This window comes from Bemisia tabaci, chromosome 1, assembly GCF_918797505.1.
Source record: "Bemisia tabaci chromosome 1, PGI_BMITA_v3".
In the NCBI taxonomy this organism is placed as follows: domain Eukaryota; kingdom Metazoa; phylum Arthropoda; class Insecta; order Hemiptera; family Aleyrodidae; genus Bemisia; species Bemisia tabaci.
The window spans coordinates 52,490,191-52,500,031 of NC_092793.1; positions in this window are offsets into that span (position 1 = coordinate 52,490,191).

Genomic DNA, 9,841 nt, shown 5'->3' on the forward strand with positions numbered 1-9,841 from the left:
TGTTGTGAGGGAAGGAGGGTCTTTGAGCTGCCAGGAACCCCTTTAAAAGAAGTTTGGATAGGCAAGAGAGGCTTGACAGGAGAAGGACGATGGAAAAAGTTCAAAAATTAGGAAAAGTACCAGACGTCATTCTTGGGTGGCCCCTAATTTTACAGAGATTGTGCGTAAAGGCACGAAAGAACCCCTCTTTTTACAGGATTTTTCTTCATTTTACACAACCTTTTGACCATTCTAAGTCGATGTCTAGCAGTTGCCGTCAGTGCAATCAATTCGCAGTCTCCCTGCTAAGAAACACCCCTCAGCTATGGTAATTATCGTTATCATGTAACCTGATTACGCATGCGGCAATATTGCAATTGCGTTATATGTGCGATGGGCTCATTTCAAATTTCTCTCCACATTAGATACTGATTTAAAAGTGTTGGGATTTATCCCAAAATTTATTTCTTTTGTGATGCTCGTAGGATCACAGATGCTCCAGGCTCCTACTGTGAATATAAAATGAAATATAATAGCCCCTTCTAATTTTTTGACCGTGAGTAATGGTGGCCGAATATATGTTTTTGGTGTTTATTCTATAATAAGCGATGTCGCACTTCAACAATATGGTCCTATGAAAAGTTCAACACGGTCGTTAATTTAGTGTGACTGTCCGTACCTGGGTGAAAGGAAAGGGATTATGGTAACAGAGAAATAGAAATGAATTATACAGGGGGTGAAAAGAGCTTGCCACCGACACGATCATTCATGAGTATGCAGTTGATGATGAATCCACCCCAAAATAAATAAAAAAAGAACACGTATCAGAAACCTCTTGGATTGTTAATGGTCTTTCATTATTTTCCTTCTTTACTTTCGAATGAATACCTTCGGTATGAATGGCGCTATGGAGCGCTTAAATTCTTGGATAAAAGAGTGATCTAATCCGTATCATCTTATGTATGAGCATAGTAATAAACTGGTGCTACTGGTAGTGTAAAAAACTGTAAGGTTCATACATTATGACAATATATGATATACTACCTTTCAAGGATACATATAGAGTACATAAGAAGCAAAGCATAATAGAACAATTTATTCATTCTCTCTAGGTATTTGGGTCTTTAAATCATTTTAATGATAGGATTTTGAGTTTTGACACAATTGTTGACACAATTTTGCGATAGTGCAGTGCAATTTTGAAATAACGCTCAAGCCTAAAAAAATTGAAAAATTGCAGGTAGGAAGGGCACTTCTCCGTTGCGGTTCCAGCTGTTGATTCAACTTTTATAGAGGACACTAATCGGTAATTTTTCTGGAATTTGTGTTGTAATTATTTGCAATCAAATATAATATTCAGGAAAAAATTAACCGAATTGTATGAATTTGCCTGTAATGATGTCATAGGTGTCACGTGTTTATATGGATTCTGATAAATCACAACCGAGAAATACCCTTCTTGCACCCGTTCGGTCTTGCAGCTAGTTCTCGCCTTCCAAAAATTGCATCCTAAAAAGAGGGAAATTTTAAAAATTAGATGACAATTATTTTTGGCGCGTATACGTAGTATACCGCCTTTGCGATCGTTTCGAACCTTGCTCGATACAATAACCGAGTCCCTTAGTTCCTTACCGAAAAGTGACTACCGCGAACTTCTGAGATTTTCCAAAGCGTGTAAAAAGTTTATTTATCCGTCAATAATTATGATTTAAAGTTGTTTCTCATTCTGGGGCTCTCTAGTTTATGTGCAGTGAATACCAAGAGTCTACGTTACTTGGTTTTCTTAAAAAAAGCCTAAGAGTACGACGCGCTGATTTAAAATATGCATATATAAGCAGAATCAAGCGAATTGATTCGAGGATGGCTGAGCAGGTCGGCACTCTCGGAATGAGAATTTAACTCCTCCGCTTTGTTCAGAACGTTGCTTTGACAGATCTCCAAACCTCTGTTATACTTTTCAAAAGTTGGTACCCGTGCTCTGATAGTGCTGTTCATCTGACAACAATGTCAGTGTCAGCTGATAATAATATTTTTATCATATGAGGTTAATAAAAAGTTTTCAGGCAGTCTTTGACATCCTGAATAATTGTCTTGGTATTTATTCACTAATTTTACAGAATTATATTTTATTTCTTATTAAAACTAAGAAATACAGTGCAATCTGTGTAAGTGCAATCTGTGATGAGCCTCGAGACTCATTAGACCATTAGCTAAACGTGGCTCATACAGGAATCCACTTACCCCTCTCTTCCCCACGCTCCTGATCACTGCGTCGGCGCGGCGTCTCGACGAACAATAGCTAATGACGGTCGCCAAGCTAGGCCGGGATCCTCAGCTCCTCGCCCAATTACTTACGCTTCATTAACCATTTCACCGTCACGCTAGGATTCGCCCAATTTTCGAAAAAATTATTTCGCGAGTTTTTAGCAATTTTTTCCTTACTCTCCGTTGAAACACGAATTAAAAGAGGTCTCATTCATAAAAATCGGCCAAATAGAAGAGAAGTTACAGTATTCGAAATCCGAAGAAATCAACAAAACTTCTCCAAACAAAAAATAAAATGAAGGGGAAAAAAAAGAAATGTATAAATTACAATTTAATATGATTGACCTCAATGTGACAAGCAATTCAATTATAAAAAGGAGAAAAAATTGAGTGAAATTACAAAAAATTAGCCTCTTGCAAGGGGCTTCCTTGTATGAGTTTTGACCTGAAGACAAGTAAATCCCGTTACATTATTAAAACGAAATTGACTCCATAGTTTAATGCCTTAGTTTCTTGAATACGATTATTTTAAGCTCTCGAAAATTTATACCAGCAATTTTACCCATGGGGTGATTTCCTGAGAGCTGATAATATCACGAATTTCTCATAGAGCCCTTCAAAAATGGCTTGCTTTTTGGGCAGCCGATTCGGCCATCAAACCGGGGTTTAAATGGAAGCTGATAATAACACAAAGCTCTGAGAAAAATTTTGAGATGAGTATAGGAACGGTTTGTAAATTACGAGGAGAGGCGGGCATTCTGTTCAGCATATCGATACATAAGTATTTTCACACGTAGAATTTAATTTTCACGTCAGGGAGTCGACATATTTTGATTTTTTCGATTTTATACGGAAAATGTATGGTTTTTCGGGATTGAAATTACTTACAATTGTTTCATGAAAAATGAATGCACCCAAAATGACTATAGCATTTTGACTTTCACATACGTGCACTCACTAAATCGATTGGTAAATTCAAAGAGTGGGTACATCGACCTGATATATCAAGTTTCTGCAATTTTTCACGGCAAATCGGTAGATTTACGGGATGTGGATTGCTTACTTTCAATTCATGAATGAATAAAGCATGGACATGGTTAAGCTTCTTTGCATGAAAAGACGTTTAAAATAAAAAAATCAAGACATATTTAATACAATTGCATTTATATCGAGTATAAATCCCTTTTCAATAATATAACGGGATTTATAATACCGGTGATTTGGGTATTTTAGCCCAAAAATACCTTTAAATCGACTTTATCTTCTAGGAGTTCGACAGAATTTTTCCTTTCTTCGCTTAAATTTTTCCGTAGCACTTTTCTTCAAGAATCTGATAAGATTTTGCTTGAGGCAGATCAAAAAACTTAAATTTGTTCGAATAGCTTTCTAGATTTACAATACACGGTCTCGTCAAGGTGCCTCGTTGACCTTGCACTGTTGGATCGTTAATTCTCTTGTTGTGCTGCTTGCCTTTTTTGAAATCTCTGTAAACGAAAACTAAAGGGGTTGATATGTGCGAGTTAATGACGCGCCTTATCAACACATTGTGTTGGAGTTCACGCTGTTAAAGTAGTACTGGACCAACAACAAGGTTTAACCTGTCCTGAATCCGACGAGATTTTAGGATGAGAAATTCAAGTGAAAATTTATCGTTACACACAACATGCATATAAATTCAAACTTTCGAAGTCTTCAGCGGTGCCAATATAAGTCACTTATAATGCTATGGCAACAGTCCCTGGTTTTGACTTTTTTGTGAGGATTTAGCTTTTGCAGACTTCGTAAAGGCGATGGCATGGAGTCAAAACGAAGTAAGGTACAGAGTTTTTTTTTTTTGTTTTTTGTTTTTTGTTTTTTTTTTCAGGGAAAGCAGGTGGCTCCACTGTTGCATAGCTCTGGGTCAGGGCTGGAGTGAGGAGGGCCAAGGGCCAGGAACCCAGATGTGAAGGAGGATGCTTACCCTTCCGTAACTTCCGACATTCATTTATCAAAGGTCATGTCACGTACCCTCATTTGACTGCCATCGTTGCCAGATTGTGCCATTACACCGCGCAATTACGACATCGCTCTGAGTAAATCAATAGTATATTCAAGGGCCGAGTTATAACCAGAGGTCATACTACATATATATGAATATCATGTTTTTTCCCCCATATTTCCATCTATCTTCCCTACAAAGATGCGCTAATATAAAGTCAAAAATTTAACCACGGGGGTGGTTAAAGTAGCATTTTTGTGATGTGAAATCTACGTTGAAATATTGCGGTCACTTCTTTTAGCAATTTATTTGTTAAATCAGGAATTTAATTTTTTCTGTGTTGAATTTTAGGGCAAGAAAGATCCTTGTGAGCACTCGTCCTCTCAGAGTACCACTTTTTTATCCACAGATGACTCGTATTTTTAGCGTATGAACTTGGCATCCACTCCTCGCGGTGCCCCGCGCCCTCGAGACGACACGGGCGTAAGCTCATAACTGTGACTGATTGAGGAGGCGCAACTAATACCCATCCGACCTCTCCTCATCCTCGACGAATTAAACCTATTTTCGATCACCTATGCACCTCAGAGGTTGACGAAATTTGTATTTTTATGTAAAAAACGAGTGTTATACACTAAATTTGTTATATAGTTCCTGATATTTGACAAACCAGCGTTGACCCTAAATGCGGTCTTCGTTGGAGGCCTTAACCAGGTGTTAATCTGCTAAGCGCGTGGAAGTCTAGTTTATTGAAAGGTAGGACGAAACGAGGAGGGATTCACACTATTCCTAGCTCTCAAGACTAGATGAGTTTGTTCAACCCCTTTAATTTTCCGGACAGCCCTAATCGAGGAGATCAAAAATCAAATAATGAAAATTTATTCAAAAAAACATTCAAAATTTGTAAAGTTTTCATGCAGGCTTATTCGTCGTTTCCCTTGTGATCATTGGCGGATCCAGCGATTAGGCAACACCGGATTTCCTCCATTTAAACGTATGAAAATGTATCGATTCTTGGTGGGGCCAGGTGCTCCGACAAGAATCGATTATTTAGCATAGGTTTAAATGAAGCCAATCCGGTGTTGCCAAATTGCTGGATCCGCCTTTGCTTGTGATAGAACGTAGCTTCATTTCAATATTACCAAATTTTCCCTCGCAAACGGCATTTTTGCCGGGTGAATGTTCGGCATTTCTTGCCGGAAATGTCACTGATTTCACTGACCTTCTTAAAAAATTAGAACAATTTTAGACAAAAATTGCAAGGGAACACTGTCGTAAAAAATTAACTTTTTGAGTCAATTTTGCAGCATTGGGACGGTGTTACGTTCTTTCGTCCAGGAAACGACGAATTCGACGGTGAAACTGCAAGAGCATGTTCCTCGTTTGCGGTGTTTCAAAATCTACCATATTAGGTATTCGATCAAAGAACAGCAGACCAATGCCATTGCTTGATTTTCACATATTATTTTTCACACAAAGAAGAAAAATCTGGGAAGTTTTCGAGAAATTACGTTCTGCTTTTTTCCATTGAAAAACAATTTTTTCCTCTCCTAAAAAGAAATGAAGAAAAAATATATTTCTTAGGTTATTAGATAAGTTACAAAAATAGGGGTAACTGACATGTAAAGAAAAGATGCAGATCTCGAGGGAGGATATTGCTTTGAATTGATTAAAACATTTGTTTTGAAAATGTGAAATGGTTAGTCAATTTTAGAAAACAAAAAAGGAGAAAAAGAAGAAACATTCAGCTGATCAAGCTCAAATAATTCATGATTCTCTTTAGGGTGGGGGGGGGGGGGGGGGTTGAATGGATGCTACAGTGCATGAGAAACTTTTCAATGTGTTAAAAAATAATTAGGCTCTGCTTTTTGGAATGAAACCTTGTCCATTTAAAATAAGTTTCATTGCTTAGAACCATCGGGGTGCGCGGCGTGGCATGGAATGGTGAATCACTATTGGATAATTGGATAGTGAGCTAAGAGGTGGAATTTATGAATCGTCGGCAGGCAGACACTGATCACTGACGACCTTGAATAAAATGTGAACTGTCATGGCAGCCCATAACTCGGCGTCCAATAAGTGCAATGATCCTACAAGTGAAAACGAGCTCACTTCGCTAATTTGATGACTGGAATGCTCGTTGGTTCGAATGGTTACCATGATCGAAACACAATTTATCGTCCTCAAGAATTTGAGGCTTTGCTTTGTAGAGAATTAGAGATTTCGCTTTGTAGAGAAGAGTTTGCAATCCTGTAGCTGTGTAGATCCATCTAGAATACACATGCAATGTTATTCTTGCAGCCACGGAATTTTGCTTTCTCTAAAACTGTTTTAAATGGTGTATTTTGACGTTTGAGAACATCTAGAATTTTTTGAGACCTAAAACACATGTTTTTGGACATATTCAGGGCCGGATTAAGGGGGTGGCCATGGGCCGCGGCCCATGGCGGCAAATCTTAGGGGCGGCAAAAATTTGCAATTTGACAGGGCTTTCCCAAAAAATGTGTTCTACACGAGTAAAATATGCGTCTTATGCACCCCTCCCCCGCTGACACGTTCACTTGATGGTTTTTATCAAGTTTCAAAACGAATGAGAAGGGGGCGGCAAAATACAGGCGGCCCATGAGCGGCAAGTAGGTGAATCCGGCCATGGACATATTTCTTTTTTTTCATAAGATTCCGACCGTTTCCGTTTCTGGTATGATTGTGCACTGTAAAGCACACGGCGATTGAAATGGTTAACATCGTCTTCCAAACTTAATGTTTTCGAGATTGTAAACCATTAAGTATTATCTCTTGATATTTCTTTTAATGTTTTTTTTTTTAATTTGTCGAAATTAATAAAGTGAAATGATTTGAACAATTTAAACGGGTGGGCTCATAAGATAGTTGCCGTATTTTCTGCAGATTAAAATCGAGGATTCACACACAATGCAAATTTTTGTCTAAAAACCTTTAATATTGGGATGAGAGCGTGCTTCACCACCGCGAATCATTGTGAGCCAACCTCTTAATGTGTCGCCTTGATCAATGCCATTTGAGCTTCATGCTAACGGTTGGTGGTAAAATGCCATTGGCCGCACAATAATTCTGGTCAAGATCCGTATGAGCAGTATGAGCTCAAGGACCCATGGAAAATGGGGGGGGGGGGGTCTGTTTGTTATATAACGGTCCGCAAAATCCCATCTGCGAAATCCCTGTGCGATTCTATACCCACCTGTGCGTGACAAGCGTGCCTCCTGTTTCTATTATATCGAATGCTATATTTTTTTATGAGAAGTCATCGGAGTATAAACATGTCTTTTAATGATGGGCGCGATTTGAGAGGCTCGTATAATGTCGCCTGATCTCTCACTTGTCGGGCTCGCCTATCATCGCATACTGGACCCGATACAGGGTGATTCCTCGAAGACCGTCATTCAAATATGTTTTCACGTTGTATAAGTGCTTGAATGTTTTAAAGGTTATATCCTCAACAAGGATAAATACTGTTCTTTCATGTTTTCACTTCTTTTCCACCTTACTCGATCGATTGTTTTGAAACATGTTCTAGCAAAAGATGTTTCACACTAAAAACTAAACAGTAATATGACACATTCAAATTAAAATAATCTTTTTTTTATAATTTACATTGAGGGGAACAAAATTAATATTTTCCATGCTAGATGTCTACGTATACCTTTCTCAACAAACATCATAACTTTGGGAACATTTTCAGTCTGTGGACTACATAATTATTTACCTCTGATGTTGGACTGCAGCCGACATTCCTATGCTCATTCCTGTGAGAGCGAAAAAGAAAAGTTTAAAACGGTTTGCTATCGGAAAGTAGCGAATACTTACGTACTGGCAGACTTTCTCACTTCAAGAAGAATATAGATTGAAACTTGCATATGTGTAAAAAAGCTAGCATATAAATGTGTAACACTCTCTCATTTCTAGTCTTACTCCATTAACTATTTTAAAACATGGGCCTATTATTTTTAAATATTCTGTGCTCCTCAAGCGATTAGTCGTACAAATGCATGGCATATTTTCTTAGTCGTTCGTTCAAGTCGCCAGAACTCATAGGATTAGAGGTACTGTTGCCAATAGAAATATCGAAAATTCAATGTTCGAATCAAACACCAACCACGAGGGTTTCAGAGCTTAATGCGGAATGCCCCAATTTTTTCAACATTTGTAGGTATGACGTCATTTTTTCCCAAGTATTCTGAATAATAAATTGCAGGCTTCACTTATAAAGCATTGTATTTTGATGATAGAGACGGATCATTCTAAAAATCACAGACAAATATCGTCGTATTATTGAAAGTAAAATCTGCGTAGATCTAATTGTAATTATTTTTTTTTTTTTTTCGATCATGTCATTCAGACGTTTCCATTTCCAGTGAAACACTGCTTCCAATGCTTTCCTGATATTTTAACTTCCTGAACTTACAGTATTTTAGTATTTATCGAAACCCTTGGAAAATCAAAGCCGCAGTGCTAATGCTAAACACGACAACGCAGCTATTATAGAGCCAGAGTGCCAGTTGGGATGAGTAGCATGAAACGATTTTTATGTAAATGATCCAAGCCAATCGTGAGCAGGCCGCCCTGACCGCGGCATATCGCAATTCGATACAATCGATTAGTGAATGTTTTCCTCTCGGGTGAGTGGACTCGAGGAAAATTCGATTAATCGATTTCCCATTTGGACTAGACCGGTGGTCGGAACCTCTCATTGGTAAACGACTTCCTGCTTCAAGGTCACGTAGTTCCCAAAATCCCCGCTATCCACTGAATTCGCACTGCATTCCAGCGGCTCCAATGTTCACCAACTGCTACAGGGAGCGCTGCCGGCCTTCACATATAATCCAAATTTTCACCTTATGTAGGATAGGAATACTTAAATAATGCATCATCAAAGGGAGCACACTTTGATTTTCTTGCATTGTTAAAAAATTTATTTGCCACGCTCCAAAAAATTGTTTATGTATTCAACTCTGATTTCAACATTGTAGTTTAAGCCGGATTTTTTGGATATTTAATATCCCGAGAATGCAATTTTATCCTCCCGGACGTTTGTAAAATTGTTAACTTTTAGAGGTTTGGATTGATACAATATTCGACCTAAAACAGAATTTTGAGAGCACGTAAGTTTTATTTTACGTCAAAAAATTTCACTGAAATAACTCGTAACAGTGGAGGCGCCCAACTCGAGGGCCCCAGTCCTCGAAAACTAATTAACCCTTGGATTACAGAGTCTTAAAATTAATAAAAACAATTCTGGGGCCCTCTTCCTACGGGGTCCCGAGGACGAGGGCAAAGACAGAAAATAAAAATAAAAATTCTGGGGCCCTCAGCCTCGGGGGCCCCGAGGACGACGGCAAAGAAAGAGAATTAAAAAAAAAATTGTGGGGCCCTCTTCCTCGGGGGCCCCAGAATTGTTTTTATTAATTTTAAGACTATCTGTAATCTAAGGGTTAATTAGTTTTCGACGACTGGGGCCCTCGAGTCGGGCGCCTCCACTGTTGCGTGTTATTTCAAGGAAATTTTTTGACGTAAAAAAAAATTAACGTGCTCTCAAAATCACGTTTTAGGTCGAATATTATATCGTCCTTGGGGGCCCCGGGG